The sequence below is a fragment of the Stenella coeruleoalba genome (genome assembly GCF_951394435.1).
Source record: "Stenella coeruleoalba genome assembly, contig: scaffold_140, whole genome shotgun sequence".
NCBI classification, from domain to species: Eukaryota; Metazoa; Chordata; class Mammalia; order Artiodactyla; family Delphinidae; genus Stenella; species Stenella coeruleoalba.
The window spans coordinates 306,610-331,323 of NW_027646299.1; the positions used below are offsets into that span (position 1 = coordinate 306,610).

Here is a 24,714-nt window from a genome sequence, read left to right on the forward strand (position 1 = left end):
TTTTGGAGACATAGCAATCCATAGGTTTTAAGATACTTACTAGTCAGGTACATTCTTAGGCGTTTAATATGTGGTTTTGAGTCCATTTCGTTGAGCAAGGAGTAGCTCTTGTCTATTCCATATTTGGCTTAAGGAACTTTATCTGTGCTCATTTCAATCTCTGGTTTTATGCAGCACCCCAACTCACCTTTACCCTTAAGCAAGCATAAGTTGGTTTTCTAAATTTGAGACCCTGTTCTGTTCTGTAATTCAGTTCCTGTGTAGCCAAGTTTACATTCCGTGTATTACTGATATCTTATGATGTTTCTTTTTCTGTGTGACTTATTTCAGTTAGAATCATCATACCTGAATCCACTCATTGTGCTGCTAAGGGCCTGATGACACAGATTTCATTGCTGAGTGATATTGCTTTGTAAGTAAATACCACAACCTCTTTATCCATTTTTCAATTTCTGCGATGTTGAACTTGTACTGTAAACGAGGTTCTTGTAAACAGAGGCATCCCAAACATTGGGGTGGCTGTGTCTTTTTGATTTTAATTTCCCTAAGCTATAAGACCATAAGTGGCAGTGCCCTAGGCTCTGTTGCTTTGTTTTTTAGATGTTTCAGGAAACACCATACACTTCTCCAGAGTGGTTGTTGGCAATTTACATCCCGCCCATCAGCATAACAAGGCTCCCAGTTCTCCATGACGTGTCCTGCCTTTCTGGATTTTACACTTTTTTCAGATGGCCCTTTTGACCGGGGGGAAGTGAGACTTCATTGTAGTGCAGATTTCCTTTGCAAGCTTGCTTGGTTGGCCAAAAAGGGCGTATGCGTTTTTTCCTGAATATATTCAGGAAAAAATGCATACGCCCTTTTTGGCCAAGTGCATCATTGTGGACGTTCTGCCTCTTTTCCTATGCTTTCAATGCAATTCCAGTCTACCTCCTGAAATCGGTTTCCTGCAATTCTGCCCCGCTTTCAAGTCCTCTTGGCAGCCTTACTTCAGTCTATTTTTGGACGATAGCTGTCATTTATAACTCTGCAGGTTTGTGAATTACAGTGCCCCTGAGCTCCTTTCTTCAACTCGCTTTCTTGTGACCTGGCCGCAACACCGCAGGATGGCTTCAGGCCCTAATCTGGTTCCGGCACGGCATGCTGAGCCTTTGGTTATTTCCTCTTCCTGGTGGGAAATGAGAGTTAAATTTGCCCATCCAGACACCTCCAGCTAGTCTCTCATTGGTTCTCGCTATTCCTGTTCATCTTCCGCAGAAATTGCAAACTGGGCCAAACAGGAGGGTAAAGGCGCTGACTCTCCAAGTGGGGAGAGTGTTAGTAAAGCGTCTGGAATGTTGCACTCGAGTACCAGGGGAGGAAAACTGAGACATATTTGAACACGTCTCCCGTTCACATGGTTGATCATACTTGGGTTCCACATGCATCTTTTAGCTGAAGGAAGAATACCTTAAACCTGGGTATTTGAAACCCGTGGAATGGGTACCATGCAATATGACTTCAAAGGGTCTTCATTTGCTCACCGAACCTCTCCAATCCTATCACTGCTGCGTTTATGCCCCTGTACACATGCTTGATTCTCTTTCGGAGACATAGCAATCCATAGGTTTTAAGATACTTACTAGTCAGGTACATTCTTAGCCGTTTAATATGGGGTGTTGAGTCCATTTCGTTGAGCAAGGAGTAGCTCTTGTCTATTCCATATTTGGCTTAAGGAACTTTATCTGTGCTCATTTCAATCTCTGGTTTTATGCAGCACCCCAACTCACCTTTCCCCTTAAGCAAGCATAAATTGGTTTTCTAAATTTGAGACCCTGTTCTGTTCTGTAATTCAGTTCCTGTGTAGCCAAGTTTACATTCCGTGTATTACTGATATCTTATGATGTTTCTTTTTCTGTGTGACTTATTTCAGTTAGAATCATCATACCTGAATCCACTCATTGTGCTGCTAAGGGCCTGATGACACAGATTTCATTGCTGAGTGATATTGCTTTGTAAGTAAATACCACAACTTTTTTATCCATTTTTCACTTTCTGCGATGTTGAACTTGTACTGTAAACGAGGTTCTTGTAAACAGAGCCGTTCCAAACTTTGGGGTGGCTGTGTCTTTTTGATTTTAAATTCCCTAAGCTATAGGACCATAAGTGGAAGTGCCCTAGGCTCTGTTGCTTTGTTTTTTAGATGTTTCAGGAAACACCATACACTTCTCCTGAGTGTTTGTTGGCAATTTACATCCCGCCCATCAGCATAACAAGGCTCCCAGTTCTCCATGTCCTGTCCTGCCTTTCTGGATTTTACCCTTTTTTCAGATGACCCTTTTGACCGGGGGGAAGTGAGACTTCATTGTAGTGCAGATTTCCTTTGCAAGCTTGCTTGGTTGGCCAAAAAGGGCGTATGCGTTTTTTCCTGAATATATTCAGGAAAAAACGCATACGCCCTTTTTGGCCAAGTGCATCATTGTGGACGTTCTGCCTCTTTTCCTATGCTTTCGATGCAATTCCAGTCTACCTCCTGAAATCGGTTTCCTGCAATTCTGCCCCGCTTTCAAGTCCTCTTGGCAGCCTTACTTCAGTCTGTTTTTGGACGATAGCTGTCATTTATAACTCTGCAGGTTTGTGAATTACAGTGCCCCTGAGCTCCTTTCTTCAACTCGCTTTCTTGTGACCTGGCCGCAACACCGCAGGATGGCTTCTGGCCCTAATCTGGTTCTGGTACGGCACGCTGAGCCTTTGGTTATTTCCTCTTCCTGGTGGGAAATGAGAGTTAAATTTGCCCGTCCAGACACCTCCAGCTAGCCTCTCATTGGTTCTCGCTATTCCTGTTCATCTTCCGCAGAAATTGCAAACTGGACCAAACAGGAGGTTAAAGGGACTGACTCTCCAAGTCGGGAGAGTGTTAGTAAAGCGTCTGGAATGTTGCACCCGAGTACCAGGGTACGAAAACTGAGACATATTTGAACACGTCTCCCGATCACATGGTTGATCATACTCTAGGTTCCACATGCATGTTTTAGCTGAAGGAAGAATACCTTACACCTGGGTAGTTGAAACCCGTGGAATGGGTACCATGCAATATGACTTCAAAGGGTCTTCATTTGCTCACGAACCTCTCCAATCCTATCACTGCTGCGTTTATGCCCCTGTACACACACTTGATTCTCTTTTGGAGACATAGCAATCCATAGGTTTTAAGATAGTTACTAGTCAGGTACATTCTTAGGCGTTTAATATGGGGTTTTGAGTCCATTTCGTTGAGCAAGGAGTAGCTCTTGTCTATTCCATATTTGGCTTAAGGAACTTTATCTGTGCTCATTTAAATCTCTGGTTTTATGCAGCACCCCAACTCACCTTTCCCCTTAAGCAAGCATAAGTTGGTTTTCTAAATTTGAGACCCTGTTCTGTTTTGGAATGCAGTTCTTTTGTAGCCAAGTTTACATTCCGTGTATTAGTGATATCTTATGATGTTTCTTTTTCTGTGTGACTTATTTCAGTTAGAATTATCGTACCTTAATCCAGTCATTATGCTGCTACGGGCCTGATGACATAGATTTCATTGCTGAGTGATACTGCATTGTACGTAAGTACCACAAGTTCTTTATCCATTTTTCACTTTCTGCGATGTTGAACTTGTACTGTAAACGAGGTTCTTGTAAACAGAGCCGTTCCAAACTTTGGGGTGGCTGTGTCTTTTTGATTTTAATTTCCCTAAGCTATAGGACCATAAGTGGAAGTGCCCTAGGCTCTGTTGCTTTGTTTTTTAGATGTTTCAGGAAACACCATACACTTCTCCCGAGTGGTTGTTGGCAATATACATCCCGCCATCAGCATAACAAGGCTCCCAGTTCTCCATGGCCTGTCCTGCCTTTCTGGATTTTACACTTTTTTCAGATGGCCCTTTTGACCGGGGGGAAGTGAGACTTCATTGTAGTGCAGATTTCCTTTGCAAGCTTGCTTGGTTGGCCGAAAAGGGCGTATGCGTTTTTTCCTGAATATATTCAGGAAAAAACGCATACGCCCTTTTTGGCCAAGTGCATCATTGTGGACGTTCTGCCTCTTTTCCTATGCTTTCAATGCAATTCCAGTCTACCTCCTGAAATCGGTTTCCTGCAATTCTGCCCCGCTTTCAAGTCCTCTTGGCAGCCTTACTTCAGTCTATTTTTGGACGATAGCTGTCATTTATAACTCTGCAGGTTTGTGAATTACAGTGCCCCTGAGCTCCTTTCTTCAACTCGCTTTCTTGTGACCTGGCCGCAACACCGCAGGATGTCTTCAGGCCCTAATCTGGTTCTGGCATGGCACGCTGAGCCTTTGGTTAATTCCTATTCCTGGTGGGAAATGAGAGTTATATTTGCCCATCCAGACACCTCCAGCTAGTCTTTCATTGGTTCTCGCTATTCCTGTTCCTCTTCCACATAAATTGCAAACTGGGCCAAACAGGAAGTTAAAGGGACTGACTCTCCAAGTGGGGAGAGTGTTAGTAAAGCGTCTGGAATGTTGCACCCGAGTACCAGGGTACGAAAACTGAGACATATTTGAACACGTCTCCCGATCACATGGTTGATCATACTCTAGGTTCCACATGCATGTTTTAGATGAAGGAAGAATACCTTAAACCTGGGTAGTTGAAACCCGTGGAATGGGTACCATGCAATATGACTTCAAAGGGTCTTCATTTGCTCACGAACCGCTCCAATCCTATCACTGCTGCGTTTATGCCCCTGTACACATGCTTGATTCTCTTTCGGAGACATAGCAATCCATAGGTTTTAAGATACTTACTAGTCAGGTGCATTCTTAGGCGTTTAATATGGGGTTTTGTGTCCATTTCTTTGAGCAAGGAGTAGCTCTTGTCTATTCCATATGTGGCTTAAGGAACTTTATCTGTGCTCATTTCAATCTCTGGTTTTATGCAGCACCCCAACTCACCTTTCACCTTAAGCAAGCATAAGTTGGTTTTCTAAATTTGAGACCCTGTTCTGTTTTGGAATGCAGTTCCTGTGTAGCCAAGTTTACATTCCGTGTATTAGTGATATCTTATGATGTTTCTTTTTCTGTGTGACTTATTTCAGTTAGAATCATCGTACCTGAATCCACTCATTATGCTGCTACGGGCCTGATGACATAGATTTCATTGCTGAGTGATACTGCATTGTACGTAAGTACCACAACTTCTTTATCCATTTTTCACTTTCTGCGATGTTGAACTTGTACTGTAAACGAGGTTCTTGTAAACAGAGCCGTTCCAAACTTTGGGGTGGCTGTGTCTTTTTGATTTTAATTTCCCTAAGCTATAGGACCATAAGTGGAAGTGCCCTAGGCTCTGTTGCATTGTTTTTTAGATGTTTCAGGAAACACCATACACTTCTCCCAAGTGTCTGTTGGCAATTTACATCCCGCCCATCAGCATAACAAGGCTCCCAGTTCTCCATGGCCTGTCCTGCCTTTCTGGATTTTACACTTTTTTCAGATGGCCCTTTTGACCGGGGGGAAGTGAGACTTCATTGTAGTGCAGATTTCCTTCGCAAGCTTGCTTGGTTGGCCAAAAAGGGCGTATGCGTTTTTTCCTGAATATATTCAGGAAAAAACGCATACGCCCTTTTTGGCCAAGTGCATCATTGTGGACGTTCTGCCTCTTTTCCTATGCTTTCAATGCAATTCCAGTCTACCTCCTGAAATCGGATTCCTGCAATTCTGCCCCGCTTTCAAGTCCTCTTGGCAGCCTTACTTCAGTCTATTTTTGGACGATAGCTGTCATTTATAACTCTGCAGGTTTGTGAATTACAGTGCCCCTGAGCTCCTTTCTTCAACTCGCTTTCTTTTGAGCTGGCCGCAACACCGCAGGATGGCTTCAGGCCCTAATCTGGTTCCGGTACGGCACGCTGAGCCTTTGGTTATTTCCTCTTCCTGGTGGGAAATGAGAGTTAAATTTGCCCGTCGAGACATCTCCAGCTAGCCTCTCATTGGTTCTCGCTATTCCTGTTCATCTTCCGCAGAAATTGGAAACTGTGCCAAACAGGAGGTTAAAGGCGCTGACTCTCCAAGTGGGGAGAGTGTTAGTAAAGCGTCTGGAATGTTGCACCCGAGTACCAGGGGAGGAAAACTGAGACATATTTGAACACGTCTCCCGTTCACATGGTTGATCATACTCTGGGTTCCACATGCATGTTTTAGCTGAAGGAAGAATACCTTAAACCTGGAGAGTTGAGACCCGTGTAATGGGTACCATGCAATATGACTTCAAAGGGTCTTCATTTGCTCACCGAACCTCTCCAATCCTATCACTGCTGCGTTTATGCCCCTGTACACACGCTTGATTCTCTTTTGGAGACATAGCAATCCATAGGTTTTAAGATACTTACTAGTCAGGTACATTCTTAGGCGTTTAATATGGGGTTTTGAGTCCATTTCGTTGAGCAAGGAGTAGCTCTTGTCTATTCCATATTTGGCTTAAGGAACTTTATCTGTGCTCATTTCAATCTCTGGTTTTATGCAGCACCCCAACTCACCTTTCCCCTTAAGCAAGCATAAGTTGGTTTTCTAAATTTGAGACCCTGTTCTGTTTTGGAATGCAGTTCTTGTGTAGCCAAGTTTACATTCCGTGTATTAGTGATATCTTATGATGTTTCTTTTTCTGTGTGACTTATTTCAGTTAGAATTATCGTACCTTAATCCACTCATTATGCTGCTACGGGCCTGATGACATAGATTTCATTGCTGAGTGATACTGCATTGTACGTAAGTACCACAAGTTCTTTATCCATTTTTCACTTTCTGCGATGTTGAACTTGTACTGTAAACGAGGTTCTTGTAAACAGAGCCGTTCCAAACTTTGGGGTGGCTGTGTCTTTTTGATTTTCATTTCCCTAAGCTATAGGCCCATAAGTGGAAGTGCCCTAGGGTCTGTTGCTTTGTTTTTTAGATGTTTCAGGAAACACCATACACTTCTCCCGAGTGGTTGTTGGCAATTTACATCCCGCCATCAGCATAACAAGGCTCCCAGTTCTCCATGACCTGTCCTGCCTTTCTGGATTTTACACTTTTTTCAGATGGCCCTTTTGACCGGGGGGAAGTGAGACTTCATTGTAGTGCAGATTTCCTTTGCAAGCTTGCTTGGTTGGCCGAAAAGGGCGTATGCGTTTTTTCCTGAATATATTCAGGAAAAAACGCATACGCGCTTTTTGGCCAAGTGCATCATTGTGGACGTTCTGCCTCTTTTCCTATGCTTTCAATGCAATTCCAGTCTACCTCCTGAAATCGGTTTCCTGCAATTCTGCCCCGCTTTCAAGTCCTCTTGGCAGCCTTACTTCAGTATATTTTTGGACGATAGCTGTCATTTATAACTCTGCAGGTTTGTGAATTACAGTGCCCCTGAGCTCCTTTCTTCAACTCGCTTTCTTGTGACCTGGCCGCAACACCGCAGGATGTCTTCAGGCCCTAATCTGGTTCTGGCACGGCACGCTGAGCCTTTGGTTAATTCCTATTCCTGGTGGGAAATGAGAGTTATATTTGCCCATCCAGACACCTCCAGCTAGTCTTTCATTGGTTATCGCTATTCCTGTTCCTCTTCCACATAAATTGCAAACTGGGCCAAACAGGAAGTTAAAGGGACTGACTCTCCAAGTGGGGAGAGTGTTAGTAAAGCGTCTGGAATGTTGCACCCGAGTACCAGGGTACGAAAACTGAGACATATTTGAACACGTCTCCCGATCACATGGTTGATCATACTCTAGGTTCCACATGCATGTTTTAGATGAAGGAAGAATACCTTAAACCTGGGTAGTTGAAACCCGTGGAATGGGTACCATGCAATATGACTTCAAAGGGTCTTCATTTGCTCACGAACCGCTCCAATCCTATCACTGCTGCGTTTATGCCCCTGTACACATGCTTGATTCTCTTTCGGAGACATAGCAATCCATAGGTTTTAAGATACTTACTAGTCAGGTGCATTCTTAGGCGTTTAATATGGGGTTTTGTGTCCATTTCGTTGAGCAAGGAGTAGCTCTTGTCTATTCCATATGTGGCTTAAGGAACTTTATCTGTGCTCATTTCAATCTCTGGTTTTATGCAGCACCCCAACTCACCTTTCCCCTTAAGCAAGCATAAGTTGGTTTTCTAAATTTGAGACCCTGTTCTGTTTTGGAATGCAGTTCCTGTGTAGCCAAGTTTACATTCCGTGTATTAGTGATATCTTATGATGTTTCTTTTTCTGTGTGACTTATTTCAGTTAGAATCATCGTACCTGAATCCACTCATTATGCTGCTACGGGCCTGATGACATAGATTTCATTGCTGAGTGATACTGCATTGTACGTAAGTACCACAAGTTCTTTATCCATTTTTCACTTTCTGCGATGTTGAACTTGTACTGTAAACGAGGTTCTTGTAAACAGAGCCGTTCCAAACTTTGGGGTGGCTGTGTCTTTTTGATTTTCATTTCCCTAAGCTATAGGCCCATAAGTGGAAGTGCCCTAGGGTCTGTTGCTTTGTTTTTTAGATGTTTCAGGAAACACCATACACTTCTCCCGAGTGGTTGTTGGCAATTTACATCCCGCCATCAGCATAACAAGGCTCCCAGTTCTCCATGGCCTGTCCTGCCTTTCTGGATTTTACACTTTTTTCAGATGGCCCTTTTGACCGGGGGGAAGTGAGACTTCATTGTAGTGCAGATTTCCTTTGCAAGCTTGCTTGGTTGGCCGAAAAGGGCGTATGCGTTTTTTCCTGAATATATTCAGGAAAAAACGCATACGCGCTTTTTGGCCAAGTGCATCATTGTGGACGTTCTGCCTCTTTTCCTATGCTTTCAATGCAATTCCAGTCTACCTCCTGAAATCGGTTTCCTGCAATTCTGCCCCGCTTTCAAGTCCTCTTGGCAGCCTTACTTCAGTCTATTTTTGGACGATAGCTGTCATTTATAACTCTGCAGGTTTGTGAATTACAGTGCCCCTGAGCTCCTTTCTTCAACTCGCTTTCTTTTGAGCTGGCCGCAACACCGCAGGATGGCTTCAGGCCCTAATCTGGTTCCGGTACGGCACGCTGAGCCTTTGGTTATTTCCTCTTCCTGGTGGGAAATGAGAGTTAAATTTGCCCGTCCAGACATCTCCAGCTAGCCTCTCATTGGTTCTCGCTATTCCTGTTCATCTTCCGCAGAAATTGGAAACTGTGCCAAACAGGAGGTTAAAGGCGCTGACTCTCCAAGTGGGGAGAGTGTTAGTAAAGCGTCTGGAATGTTGCACCCGAGTACCAGGGGAGGAAAACTGAGACATATTTGAACACGTCTCCCGTTCACATGGTTGATCATACTCTAGGTTCCACATGCATGTTTTAGATGAAGGAAGAATACCTTAAACCTGGGTAGTTGAAACCCGTGGAATGGGTACCATGCAATATGACTTCAAAGGGTCTTCATTTGCTCACGAACCTCTCCAATCCTATCACTGCTGCGTTTATGCCCCTGTACACATGCTTGATTCTCTTTCGGAGACATAGCAATCCATAGGTTTTAAGATACTTACTAGTCAGGTGCATTCTTAGGCGTTTAATATGGGGTTTTGTGTCCATTTCGTTGAGCAAGGAGTAGCTCTTGTCTATTCCATATGTGGCTTAAGGAACTTTATCTGTGCTCATTTCAATCTCTGGTTTTATGCAGCACCCCAACTCACCTTTCACCTTAAGCAAGCATAAGTTGGTTTTCTAAATTTGAGACCCTGTTCTGTTTTGGAATGCAGTTCCTGTGTAGCCAAGTTTACATTCCGTGTATTAGTGATATCTTATGATGTTTCTTTTTCTGTGTGACTTATTTCAGTTAGAATCATCGTACCTGAATCCACTCATTATGCTGCTACGGGCCTGATGACATAGATTTCATTGCTGAGTGATACTGCATTGTACGTAAGTACCACAACTTCTTTATCCATTTTTCACTTTCTGCGATGTTGAACTTGTACTGTAAACGAGGTTCTTGTAAACAGAGCCGTTCCAAACTTTGGGGTGGCTGTGTCTTTTTGATTTTAATTTCCCTAAGCTATAGGACCATAAGTGGAAGTGCCCTAGGCTCTGTTGCTTTGTTTTTTAGATGTTTCAGGAAACACCATACACTTCTCCCAAGTGTCTGTTGGCAATTTACATCCCGCCCATCAGCATAACAAGGCTCCCAGTTCTCCATGGCCTGTCCTGCCTTTCTGGATTTTACACTTTTTTCAGATGGCCCTTTTGACCGGGGGGAAGTGAGACTTCATTGTAGTGCAGATTTCCTTCGCAAGCTTGCTTGGTTGGCCAAAAAGGGCGTATACGTTTTTACCTGAATATATTCAGGAAAAAACGCATACGCCCTTTTTGGCCAAGTGCATCATTGTGGACGTTCTGCCTCTTTTCCTATGCTTTCAATACAATTCCAGTCTACCTCCTGAAATCGGTTTCCTGCAATTCTGCCCCGCTTTCAAGTCCTCTTGGCAGCCTTACTTCAGTCTATTTTTGGACGATAGCTGTCATTTATAACGCTGCAGGTTTGTGAATTACAGTGCCCCTGAGCTCCTTTCTTCAACTCGCTTTCTTGTGAGCTGGCCGCAACACCGCAGGATGTCTTCAGGCCCTAATCTGGTTCTGGCACGGCACGCTGAGCCTTTGGTTAATTCCTCTTCCTGGTGGGAAATGAGAGTTATATTTGCCCATCCAGACACCTCCAGCTAGTCTTTCATTGGTTCTCGCTATTCCTGTTCATCTTCCACATAAATTGCAAACTGGGCCAAACAGGAAGTTAAAGGGACTGACTCTCCAAGTGGGGAGAGTGTTAGTAAAGCGTCTGGAATGTTGCACCCGAGTACCAGGGTACGAAAACTGAGACATATTTGAACACGTCTCCCGATCACATGGTTGATCATACTCTAGGTTCCACATGCATGTTTTAGATGAAGGAAGAATACCTTAAACCTGTGTAGTTGAAACCCGTGGAATGGGTACCAGGCAATATGACTTCAAAGGGTCTTCATTTGCTCACGAACCTCTCCAATCCTATCACTGCTGCGTTTATGCCCCTGTACACATGCTTGATTCTCTTTCGGAGACATAGCAATCCATAGGTTTTAAGATACTTACTAGTCAGTTGCATTCTTAGGCGTTTAATATGGGGTTTTGTGTCCATTTCGTTGAGCAAGGAGTAGCTCTTGTCTATTCCATATTTGGCTTAAGGAACTTTATCTGTGCTCATTTCAATCTCTGGTTTTATGCAGCACCCCAACTCACCTTTCACCTTAAGCAAGCATAAGTTGGTTTTCTAAATTTTAGACCCTGTTCTGTTTTGGAATGCAGTTCCTGTGTAGCCAAGTTTACATTCCGTGTATTAGTGATATCTTATGATGTTTCTTTTTCTGTGTGACTTATTTCAGTTAGAATCATCGTACCTGAATCCACTCATTATGCTGCTACGGGCCTGATGACATAGATTTCATTGCTGAGTGATACTGCATTGTACGTAAGTACCACAACTTCTTTATCCATTTTTCACTTTCTGCGATGTTGAACTTGTACTGTAAACGAGGTTCTTGTAAACAGAGCCGTTCCAAACTTTGGGGTGGCTGTGTCTTTTTGATTTTAATTTCCCTAAGCTATAGGAACATAAGTGGAAGTGCCCTAGGTTCTGTTGCTTTGTTTTTTAGATGTTTCAGGAAACACCATACACTTCTCCCAAGTGGTTGTTGGCAATTTACATCCCGCCCATCAGCATAACAAGGCTCCCAGTTCTCCATGGCCTGTCCTGCCTTTCTGGATTTTACACTTTTATCAGATGGCCCTTTTGACCGGGGGGAAGTGAGACTTCATTGTAGTGCAGATTTCCTTTGCAAGCTTGCTTGGTTGGCCAAAAAGGGCGTATGCGTTTTTTCCTGAATATATTCAGGAAAAAACGCATACGCCCTTTTTGGCCAAGTGCATCATTGTGGACGTTCTGCCTCTTTTCCTATGCTTTCAATGCAATTCCAGTCTACCTCCTGAAATCAGTTTCCTGCAATTCTGCCCCGCTTTCAAGTCCTCTTGGCAGCCTTACTTCAGTCTATTTTTGGACGATAGCTGTCATTTATAACTCTGCAGGTTTGTGAATTACAGTGCCCCTGAGCTCCTTTCTTCAACTCGCTTTCTTTTGAGCTGGCCGCAGCACCGCAGGATGGCTTCAGGCCCTAATCTGGTTCCGGTACGGCACGCTGAGCCTTTGGTTAATTCCTCTTCCTGGTGGGAAATGAGAGTTAAATTTGCCCGTCCAGACATCTCCAGCTAGCCTCTCCTTGGTTCTCGCTATTCCTGTTCATCTTCCGCAGAAATTGGAAACTGTGCCAAACAGGAGGTTAAAGGGGCTGACTCTCCAAGTGGGGAGAGTGTTAGTAAGGCGTCTGGAATGTTGCACCCGAGTACCAGGGGAGGAAAACTGAGACATATTTGAACACGTCTCCCGTTCACATGGTTGATCATACTCTGGGTTCCACATGCATGTTTTAGCTGAAGGAAGAATACCTTAAACCTGGAGAGTTGAGACCCGTGTAATGGGTACCATGCAATATGACTTCAAAGGGTCTTCAGTTGCTCACCGAACCTCTCCAATCCTATCACTGCTGCGTTTATGCCCCTGTACACACGCTTGATTCTCTTTTGGAGACATAGCAATCCATAGGTTTTAAGATACTTACTAGTCAGGTACATTCTTAGGCGTTTAATATGGGGTTTTGAGTCCATTTCGTTGAGCAAGGAGTAGCTCTTGTCTATTCCATATTTGGCTTAAGGAACTTTATCTGTGCTCATTTCAATCTCTGGTTTTATGCAACACCCCAACTCACCTTTCCCCTTAAGCAAGCATAAGTTGGTTTTCTAAATTTGAGACCCTGTTCTGTTTTGGAATGCAGTTCTTGTGTAGCCAAGTTTACATTCCGTGTATTAGTGATATCTTATGATGTTTCTTTTTCTGTGTGACTTATTTCAGTTAGAATTATTGTACCTTAATCCACTCATTATGCTGCTACGGGCCTGATGACATAGATTTCATTGCTGAGTGATACTGCATTGTACGTAAGTACCACAAGTTCTTTATCCATTTTTCACTTTCTGCAATGTTGAACTTGTACTGTAAACGAGGTTCTTGTAAACAGAGCCGTTCCAAACTTTGGGGTGGCTGTGTCTTTTTGATTTTAATTTCCCTAAGCTATAGGACCATAAGTGGAAGTGCCCTAGGCTCTGTTGCTTTGTTTTTTAGATGTTTCAGGAAACACCATACACTTCTCCCGAGTGGTTTTTGGCAATTTACATCCCGCCCATCAGCATAACAAGGCTCCCAGTTCTCCATGGCCTGTCCTGCCTTTCTGGATTTTACACTTTTATCAGATGGCCCTTTTGACCGGGGGGAAGTGAGACTTCATTGTAGTGCAGATTTCCTTTGCAAGCTTGCTTGGTTGGCCGAAAAGGGCGTATGCGTTTTTTCCTGAATATATTCAGGAAAAAACGCATACGCCCTTTTTGGCCAAGTGCATCATTGTGGACGTTCTGCCTCTTTTCCTATGCTTTCAATGCAATTCCAGTCTACCTCCTGAAACCGGTTTCCTGCAATTCTGCCCCGCTTTCAAGTCCTCTTGGCAGCCTTACTTCAGTCTATTTTTGGACGATAGCTGTCATTTATAACTCTGCAGGTTTGTGAATTACAGTGCCCCTGAGCTCCTTTCTTCAACTCGCTTTCTTGTGAGCTGGCCGCAACACCGCAGGATGTCTTCAGGCCCTAATCTGGTTCTGGCACGGCACGCTGAGCCTTTGGTTAATTCCTCTTCCTGGTGGGAAATGAGAGTTATATTTGCCCATCCAGACACCTCCAGCTAGTCTTTCATTGGTTCTCGCTATTCCTGTTCATCTTCCACATAAATTGCAAACTGGGCCAAACAGGAAGTTAAAGGGACTGACTCTCCAAGTGGGGAGAGTGTTAGTAAAGCGTCTGGAATGTTGCACCCGAGTACCAGGGTACGAAAACTGAGACATATTTGAACACGTCTCCCGATCACATGGTTGATCATACTCTAGGTTCCACATGCATGTTTTAGATGAAGGAAGAATACCTTAAACCTGGGTAGTTGAAACCCGTGGAATTGGTACCATGCAATATGACTTCAAAGGGTCTTCATTTGCTCACGAACCTCTCCAATCCTATCACTGCTGCGTTTATGCCCCTGTACACATGCTTGATTCTCTTTCGGAGACATAGCAATCCATAGGTTTTAAGATACTTACTAGTCAGGTGCATTCTTAGGTGTTTAATATGGGGTTTTGTGTCCATTTCGTTGAGCAAGGAGTAGCTCTTGTCTATTCCATATTTGGCTTAAGGAACTTTATCTGTGCTCATTTCAATCTCTGGTTTTATGCAGCACCCCAACTCACCTTTCACCTTAAGCAAGCATAAGTTGGTTTTCTAAATTTGAGACCCTGTTCTGTTTTGGAATGCAGTTCTTGTGTAGCCAAGTTTACATTCCGTGTATTAGTGATATCTTATGATGTTTCTTATTCTGTGTGACTTATTTCAGTTAGAATCATCATACCTTAATCCACTCATTATGCTGCTACGGGCCTGATGACATAGATTTCATTGCTGAGTGATACTGCATTGTACGTAAGTACCACAAGTTCTTTATGCATTTTTCACTTTCTGCGATGTTGAACTTGTACTGTAAACGAGGTTCCTGTAAACAGAGCCGTTCCAAATTTTGGGGTGGCTGTGTCTTTTTGATTTTAATTTCCCTAAACTATAGGACCATAAGTTGAAGTGCCCTAGGTTCTGTTGCTTTGTTTTTTAGATGTTTCAGGAAACACCATACACTTCTCCCGAGTGGTTGTTGGCAATTTACATCCCGCCCATCAGCATAACAAGGCTCCCAGTTCTCCATGGCCTGTCCTGCCTTTCTGGATTTTACACTTTTTTCAGATGGCCCTTTTGACCGGGGGGAAGTGAGACTTCATTGTAGTGCAGATTTCCTTTGCAAGCTTGCTTGGTTGGCCAAAAAGGGCGTATGCGTTTTTTCCTGAATATATTCAGGAAAAAACGCATACGCCCTTTTTGGCCAAGTGCATCATTGTGGACGTTCGGCCTCTTTTCCTATGATTTCAATGCAATTCCAGTCTACCTCCTGAAATCGGTTTCCTGCAATTCTGCCCCGCTTTCAAGTCCTCTTGGCAGCCTTACTTCAGTCTATTTTTGGACGATAGCTGTCATTTATAACTCTGCAGGTTTGTGAATTACAGTGCCCCTGAGCTCCTTTCTTCAACTCGTTTTCTTGTGAGCTGGCCGCAACACCGCAGGAGGGCTTCAGGCCCTAATCTGGTTCCGGCACGGCACACTGAGCCTTTGGTTATTTCCTCTTCCTGGTGGGAAATGAGAGTTAAATTTGCCCGTCCAGACACCTCCAGCTAGCCTCTCATTGGTTCTCGCTATTCCTGTTCATCTTCCGCAGAAATTGCAAACTGGGCCAAACAGGAGGTTAAAGGCGCTGACTCTCCAAGTGGGGAGAGTGTCAGTAAAGCGTCTGGAATGTTGCACCCGAGTACCAGGGGAGGAAAACTGAGACATATTTGAACACGTCTCCCGTTCACATGGTTGATCATACTTGGGTTCCACATGCATGTTTTAGCTGAATGAAGAATACCTAAAACCTGGGTAGTTGAAACCCGTGGAATGGGTACCATGCAATATGACTTCAAAGGGTCTTCATTTGCTCACCGAACCTCTCCAATCCTATCACTGCTGCGTTTATGCCCCTGTACACATGCTTGATTCTCTTTCGGAGACATAGCAATCCATAGGTTTTAAGATACTTACTAGTCAGGTACATTCTTAGGCGTTTAATATGCGGTGTTGAGTCCATTTCGTTGAGCAAGGAGTAGCTCTTGTCTATTCCATATTTGGCTTAAGGAACTTTATCTGTGCTCATTTCAATCTCTGGTTTTATGCAGCACCCCAACTCACCTTTCCCCTTAAGCAAGCATAAGTTGGTTTTCTAAATTTGAGACCCTGTTCTGTTCTGTAATTCAGTTCCTGTGTAGCCAAGTTTATATTCCGTGTATTACTGATATGTTATGATGTTTCTTTTTCTGTGTGACTTATTTCAGTTAGAATCATCATACCTGAATCCACTCATTGTGCTGCTAAGGGCCTGATGACACAGATTTCATTGCTGCGTGATATTGCTTTGTAAGTAAATACCACAACTTCTTTATCCATTTTTCACTTTCTGCGATGTTGAACTTGTACTGTAAACGAGGTTCTTGTAAACAGAGCCGTTCCAAACTTTGTTGTGGCTGTGTCTTTTTCATTTTAATTTCCCTAAGCTATAGGACCATAAGTGGAAGTGCCCTAGGTTCTGTTGCTTTGTTTTTTAGATGTTTCAGGAAACACCATACACTTCTCCCGAGTGGTTGTTGGCAATTTACATCCCGCCCATCAGCATAACAAGGCTCCCAGTTCTCCATGGCTTGTCCTGCCTTTCTGGATTTTACACTTTTTTCAGATGGCCCTTTTGACCGGGGGGAAGTGAGACTTCATTGTAGTGCAGATTTCCTTTGCAAGCTTGCTTGGTTGGCCAAAAAGGGCGTATGCGTTTTTTCCTGAATATATTCAGGAAAAAACGCATACGCCCTTTTTGGCCAAGTGCATCATTGTGGACGTTCTGCCTCTTTTCGTATGCTTTCAATGCAATTCCAGTCTACCTCCTGAAATCGGTTTCCTGCAATTCTGCCCCGCTTTCAAGTCCTCTTGGCAGCCTTACTTCAGTCTATTTTTGGACGATAGCTGTCATTTATAACTCTGCAGGTTTGTGAATTACAGTGCCCCTGAGCTCCTTTCTTCAACTCGCTTTCTTGTGAGCTGGCCGCAACACCGCAGGATGGCTTCAGGCCCTAATCTGGTTCCGGCACGGCACGCTGAGCCTTTGGTTAATTCCTCTTCCTGGTGGGAAATGAGAGTTAAATTTGCCCGTCCAGACACCTCCAGCTAGTCTCTCATTGGTTCTCCCTATTCCTGTTCATCTTCCGCAGAAATTGCAAACTGGGCCAAACAGGAGGTTAAAGGGACTGACTCTCCAAGTCGGGAGAGTGTTAGTAAAGCGTCTGGAATGTTGCACCCGAGTACCAGGGTACGAAAACTGAGACATATTTGAACACGTCTCCCGATCACATGGTTGATCATACTCTAGGTTCCACATGCATGTTTTAGCTGAAGGAAGAATACCTTAAACCTGGGTAGTTGAAACCCGTGGAAAGGGTACCATGCAATATGACTTCAAAGGGTCTTCATTTGCTCACCGAACCCCTCCAATCCTATCACTGCTGCGTTTATGCCCCTGTACACATGCTTGATTCTCTTTTGGAGACATAGCAATCCATAGGTTTTAAGATACTTACTAGTCAGGTACATTCTTAGGCGTTTAATATGCGGTGTTGAGTCCATTTCGTTGAGCAAGGAGTAGCTCTTGTCTATTCCATATTTGGCTTAAGGAACTTTATCTGTGCTCATTTCAATCTCTGGTTTTATGCAGCACCCCAACTCACCTTTCCCCTTAAGCAAGCATAAGTTGGTTTTCTAAATTTTAGACCCTGTTCTGTTCTGTAATTCAGTTCCTGTGTAGCCAAGTTTACATTCCGTGTATTACTGATATCTTATGATGTTTCTTTTTCTGTGTGACTTATTTCAGTTAGAATCATCATACCTGAATCCACTCATTGTGCTGCTAAGGGCCTGATGACACAGATTTCATTGCTGAGTGATATTGCTTTGTAAGTAAATACCACAACTTCTTTATCCATTTTTCACTTTCTGCGATGTTGAACTTGTACTGTAAACGAGGTTCTTGTAAACAGAGCCGTTCCAAACTTTGGGGTGGCTGTGTCTTTTTGATTTTAATTTCCCTAAGCTATAGGACCATAAGTGGAAGTGCCCTAGGTTCTGCTGCTTTGTTTTTTAGATGTTTCAGGAAACACCATACACTTCTCCCGAGTGGTTGTTGGCAATTTACATCCCGCCCATCAGCATAACAAGGCTCCCAGTTCTCCATGGCCTGTCCTGCCTTTCTGGATTTTACACTTTTTTCAGATGGCCCTTTTGACCGGGGGGAAGTGAGACTTCATTGTAGTGCAGATTTCCTTTGCAAGCTTGCTTGGTTGGCCAAAAAGGGCGTATGCGTTTTTTCCTGAATATATTCAGGAAAAAACGCATACGCCCTTTTTGGCCAAGTGCATCATTGTGGACGTTCGGCCTCTTTTCCTATGATTTCAATGCAATTCCAGTCTACCTCCTGAAATCAGTTTCCTGCAATTCTGCCCCGCTTTCAAGTCCTCTTGGCAGCCTTACTTCAGTCTATTTTTGGACGATAGCTGTCATTTATAACTCTGCAGGTTTGTGAATTACAGTGCCCCTGAGCTCCTTTCTTCAACTCGTTTTCTTGTGAGCTGGCCGCAACACCGCAGGAGGGCTTCAGGCCCTAATCTGGTTCCGGCACGGCACACTGAGCCTTTGGTTATTTCCTCTTCCTGGTGGGAAATGAGAGTTAAATTTGCCCGTCCAGACACCTCCAGCTAGCCTCTCATTGGTTCTCGCTATTCCTGTTCATCTTCCGCAGAAATTGCAAACTGGGCCAAACAGGAGGTTAAAGGCGCTGACTCTCCAAGTGGGGAGAGTGTCAGTAAAGCGTCTGGAATGTTGCACCCGAGTACCAGGGGAGGAAAACTGAGACATATTTGAACACGTCTCCCGTTCACATGGTTGATCATACTTGGGTTCCACATGCATGTTTTAGCTGAAGGAAGAATACCTAAAACCTGGGTAGTTGAAACCCGTGGAATGGGTACCATGCAATATGACTTCAAAGGGTCTTCATTTGCTCACCGAACCTCTCCAATCCTATCACTGCTGCGTTTATGCCCCTGTACACATGCTTGATTCTCTTTCGGAGACATAGCAATCCATAGGTTTTAAGATACTTACTAGTCAGGTACATTCTTAGGCGTTTAATATGCGGTGTTGAGTCCATTTCGTTGAGCAAGGAGTAGCTCTTGTCTATTCCGTATTTGGCTTAAGGAACTTTATCTGTGCTCATTTCAATCTCTGGTTTTATGCAGCACCCCATCTTTCCTTTACCCTTAAGCAAGCATAAGTTGGTTTTCTAAATTTGAGACCCTGTTCTGTTCTGTAATTCAGTTCCTGTGTAGCCAAGTTTACATTCCGTGTATTACTGATATCTTATGATGTTTCTTTTTCTGTGTGACTTATTTTAGTTAGAATCATCATACCTGAATCCACTCATTGTGCTGCTAAGGGCCTGATGACACAGATTTCATTGCTGCGTGATATTGCTTTGTAAGTAAATACCACAACTTCTTTATCCATTTTTCACTTTCTGCGATGTTGAACTTGTACTGTAAACGAGGTTCTTGTAAACAGAGCCGTTCCAAACTTTGGGGTGGCTGTGTCTTTTTCATTTTAATTTCCCTAAGCTATAGGACCATAAGTGGAAGTGCCCTAGGTTCTGTTGCTTTGTTTTTTAGATGTTTCAGGAAACACCATACACTTCTCCCGAGTGGTTGTTGGCAATTTACATCCCGCCCATCAGCATAACAAGGCTCCCAGTTCTCCATGGCCTGTCCTGCCTTTCTGGATTTTACACTTTTTTCAGATGGCCCTTTTGACCAGAGGGAAGTGAGACTCCATTTTAGTGCAGATTTCCTTTGCAAGCTTGCTTGGTTGGCCAAAAGAGCGTATGCGTTTTTTCCTGAATATATTCAGGAAAAAACGCATACGCCCTTTTTGGCCAAGTGCATCATTGTGGACGTTCTGCCTCTTTTCCTATGCTTTCAATGCAATTCCAGTCTACCTCCTGAAATCGGTTTCCTGTAATTCTGCCCCGCTTTCAAGTCCTCTTGGCAGCCTTACTTCAGTCTATTTTTGGACGATAGCTGTCATTTATAACTCTGCAGGTTTGTGAATTACAGTGCCCCTGAGCTCCTTTCTTCAACTCGCTTTCTTGTGAGCTGGCCGCAACACCGCAGGATGGCTTCAGGCCCTAATCTGGTTCCGGCACGGCACGCTGAGCCTTTGGTTAATTCCTCTTCCTGGTGGGAAATGAGAGTTAAATTTGCCCGTCCAGACACCTCCAGCTAGTCTCTCATTGGTTCTCGCTATTCCTGTTCATCTTCCGCAGAAATTGCAAACTGGGCCAAACAGGAGGTTAAAGGGACTGACTCTCCAAGTCGGGAGAGTGTTAGTAAAGCGTCTGGAATGTTGCACCCGAGTACCAGGGGAGGAAAACTGAGACATATTTGAACACGTCTCCCGATCACATGGTTGATCATACTCTAGGTTCCACATGCATGTTTTAGCTGAAGGAAGAATACCTTAAACCTGGGTAGTTGAGACCCGTGTAATGGGTACCATGCAATATGACTTCAAAGGGTCTTCATTTGCTCACCGAACCTCTCCAATCCTATCACTGCTGCGTTTATGCCCCTGTACACACGCTTGATTCTCTTTTGGAGACATAGCAATCCATAGGTTTTAAGATACTTACTTGTCAGGTACATTCTTAGGCGTTTAATATGGGGTTTTGAGTCCATTTCGTTGAGCAAGGAGTAGCTCTTGTCTATTCCATATTTGGCTTAAGGAACTTTATCTGTGCTCATTTCAATCTCTGGTTTTATGCAGCACCCCAACTCACCTTTCCCCTTAAGCAAGCATAAGTTGGTTTTCTAAATTTGAGACCCTGTTCTGTTTTGGAATGCAGTTCCTGTGTAGCCAAGTTTACATTCCGTGTATTAGTGATATCTTATGATGTTTCTTTTTCTGTGTGACTTATTTCAGTTAGAATCATCATACCTGAATCCACTCATTGTGCTGCTAAGGGCCTGATGACAGAGATTTCATTGCTGAGTGATATTGCTTTGTAAGTAAATACCACAACTTCTTTATCCATTTTTCACTTTCTGCGATGTTGAACTTGTACTGTAAACGAGGTTCTTGTAAACAGAGCCGTTCCAAACTTTGGGGTGGCTGTGTCTTTTTCATTTTAATTTCCCTAAGCTATAGGACCATAAGTGGAAGTGCCCTAGGTTCTGTTGCTTTGTTTTTTAGTTGTTTCAGGAAACACCATACACTTCTCCCAAGTGGTTCTTGGCAATTTACATCCTGCCCATCAGCATAACAAGGCTCCCAGTTCTCCATGGCCTGTCCTGCCTTTCTGGATTTTACACTTTTTTCAGATGGCCCTTTTGACCGGGGGGAAGTGAGACTTCATTGTAGTGCAGATTTCCTTTGCAAGCTTGCTTGGTTGGCCAAAAAGGGCGTATGCGTTTTTTCCTGAATATATTCAGGAAAAAACGCATACGCCCTTTTTGGCCAAGTGCATCATTGTGGACGTTCTGCCTCTTTTCCTATGCTTTCAATGCAATTCCAGTCTACCTCCTGAAATCGGTTTCCTGCAATTCTGCCCCGCTTTCAAGTCCTCTTGGCAGCCTTACTTCAGTCTATTTTTGGACGATAGCTGTCATTTATAACTCTGCAGGTTTGTGAATTACAGTGCCCCTGAGCTCCTTTCTTCAACTCGCTTTCTTGTGACCTGGCCGCAACACCGCAGGATGGCTTCAGGCCCTAATCTGGTTCCGGCCCGGCATGCTGAGCCTTTGGTTAATTCCTCTTCCTGGTGGGAAATGAGAGTTGAATTTGCCCGTCCAGACACCTCCAGCTAGCCTCTCATTGGTTCTCGCTATTCCTGTTCATCTTCCGCAGAAATTGCAAACTGGGCCAAACAGGAGGTTAAAGGGACTGACTCTCCAAGTCGGGAGAGTGTTAGTAAAGCGTCTGGAATGTTGCACCCGAGTACCAGGGGAGGAAAACTGAGACATATTTGAACACGTCTCCCGTTCACATGGTTGATCATACTCTGGGTTCCACATGCATGTTTTAGCTGAAGGAAGAATACCTTAAACCTGGAGAGTTGAGACCCGTGTAATGGGTACCATGCAATATGACTTCAAAGGGTCTTCATTTGCTCACCGAACCTCTCCAATCCTATCACTGCTGCGTTTATGCCCCTGTACACACGCTTGGTTCTCTTTTGGAGACATAGCAATCCATAGGTTTTAAGATACTTACTAGTCAGGTACATTCTTAGGCGTTTAATATGGGGTTTTGAGTCCATTTCGTTGAGCAAGGAGTAGCTCTTGTCTATTCCATATTTGGCTTAAGGAACTTTATCTGTGCTCATTTCAATCTCTGGTTTTATGCAGCACCCCAACTCACCTTTCCCCTTAAGCAAGCATAAGTTGGTTTTCTAAATTTGAGACCCTGTTCTGTTTTGGAATGCAGTTCCTGTGTAGCCAAGTTTACATTCCGTGTATTAGTGATATCTTATGATGTTTCTTTTTCTGTGTGACTTATTTCAGTTAGAATCATCATACCTGAATCCACTCATTGTGCTGCTAAGGGCATGATGACACAGATTTCATTGCTGAGTGATATTGCTTTGTAAGTAAATACCACAACTTCTTTATCCATTTTTCACTTTCTGCGATGTTGAACTTGTACTGTAAACGAGGTTCTTGTAAACAGAGCCGTTCCAAACTTTGGGGTGGCTGTGTCTTTTTCATTTTAATTTCCCTAAGCTATAGGACCATAAGTGGAAGTGCCCTAGGTTCTGTTGCTTTGTTTTTTAGATGTTTCAAGAAACACCATACACTTCTCCCGAGTGGTGGTTGGCAAATTACATCCCGCCCATCAGCATAACAAGGCTCCCAGTTCTCCATGGCCTGTCCTGCCTTTCTGGATTTTACACTTTTTTCAGATGGCCCTTTTGACCGGGGGGAAGTGAGACTTCATTGTAGTGCAGATTTCCTTTGCAAGCTTGCTTGGTTTGCCAAAAAGGGCGTATGCGTTTTTTCCTGAATATATTCAGGAAAAAACGCATACGCCCTTTTTGGCCAAGTGCATCATTGTGGACGTTCTGCCTCTTTTCCTATGCTTTCAATGCAATTCCAGTCTACCTCCTGAAATCGGTTTCCTGCAATTCTGCCCCGCTTTCAAGTCCTCTTGGCAGCCTTACTTCAGTCTATTTTTGGACGATAGCTGTCATTTATAACTCTGCAGGTTTGTGAATTACAGTGCCCCTGAGCTCCTTTCTTCAACTCGCTTTCTTGTGAGCTGGCCGCAACACCGCAGGATGGCTTCAGGCCCTAATCTGGTTCCGGCACGGCACGCTGAGCCTTTGGTTAATTCCTCTTCCTGGTGGGAAATGAGAGTTGAATTTGCCCATCCAGACACCTCCAGCTAGCCTCTCATTGGTTCTCACTATTCCTGTTCATCTTCCGCAGAAATTGCAAACTGGGCCAAACAGGAGGTTAAAGGGACTGACTCTCCAAGTAGGGAGAGTGTTAGCAAAGCGTCTGGAATATTGCACCCGAGTACCAGGGTACAAAAACTGAGACATATTTGAACACGTCTCCCGATCACATGGTTGATCATACTCTAGGTTCCACATGCATGTTTTAGCTGAAGGAAGAATACCTTATACCTGGGTATTTGAAACCCGTGGAATGGGTACCATGCAATATGACTTCAAAGGGTCTTCATTTGCTCACCGAACCTCTCCAATCCTATCACTGCTGCGTTTATGCCCCTGTACACATGCTTGATTCTCTTTCGGAGACATAGCAATCCATAGGTTTTAAGATACTTACTAGTCAGGTACATTCTTAGGCGTTTAATATGCGGTGTTGAGTCCATTTCGTTGAGCAAGGAGTAGCTCTTGTCTATTCCATATTTGACTTAAGGAACTTTATCTGTGCTCATTTCAATCTCTGGTTTTATGCAGCACCCCAACTCACCTTTACCCTTAAGCAAGCATAAGTTGGTTTTCTAAATTTGAGACCCTGTTCTGTTCTGTAATTCAGTTCCTGTGTAGCCAAGTTTACATTCCGTGTATTACTGATATCTTATGATGTTTCTTTTTCTGTGCGACTTATTTCAGTTAGAATCATCATACCTGAATCCACTCATTGTGCTGCTAAGGGCCTTGTGACACAGATTTCATTGCTGAGTGATATTGCTTTGTAAGTAAATACCACAACTTCTTTATCCATTTTTCACTTTCTGCGATGTTGAACTTGTACTGTAAACGAGGTTCTTGTAAACAGAGCCGTTCCAAACTTTGGGGTGGCTGTGTCTTTTTGATTTTAATTTCCCTAAGCTATAGGACCATAAGTGGAAGTGCCCTAGGTTCTGTTGCTTTGTTTTTTAGATGTTTCAGGAAACACCATACACTTCTCCCGAGTGGTTGTTGGCAATTTACATCCCGCCCATCAGCATAACAAGGCTCCCAGTTCTCCATGGCCTGTCCTGCCTTTCTGGATTTTACACTTTTTTCAGATGGCCCTTTTGACCGGGGGGAAGTGAGACTTCATTGTAGTGCAGATTTCCTTTGCAAGCTTGCTTGGTTGGCCAAAAAGGGCGTATGCGTTTTTTCCTGAATATATTCAGGAAAAAACGCATACGCCCTTTTTGGCCAAGTGCATCATTGTGGACGTTCTGCCTCTTTTCCTATGCTTTCAATGCAATTCCAGTCTACCTCCTGAAATCGGTTTCCTGCAATTCTGCCCCGCTTTCAAGTCCTCTTGGCAGCCTTACTTCAGTCTATTTTTGGATGATAGCTGTCATTTATAACTCTG

At 43.7% G+C, this 24,714-nt stretch overlaps 1 long non-coding RNA gene across 1 annotated transcript in view; it reads left to right on the top strand.

Moving 5' to 3' along the window:
* The window catches only part of LOC307181183, a 218,579-nt gene extending 196,060 nt beyond the window's left edge, over positions 1-22,519 (top strand). Inside the window, exon 4 of the long non-coding RNA XR_013826083.1 lies at positions 22,438-22,519. This is a non-coding gene — a long non-coding RNA (uncharacterized lncRNA). The remainder of the gene's footprint in view (positions 1-22,437) is intronic.
* Positions 22,520-24,714: the final 2,195 nt, after the last annotated feature.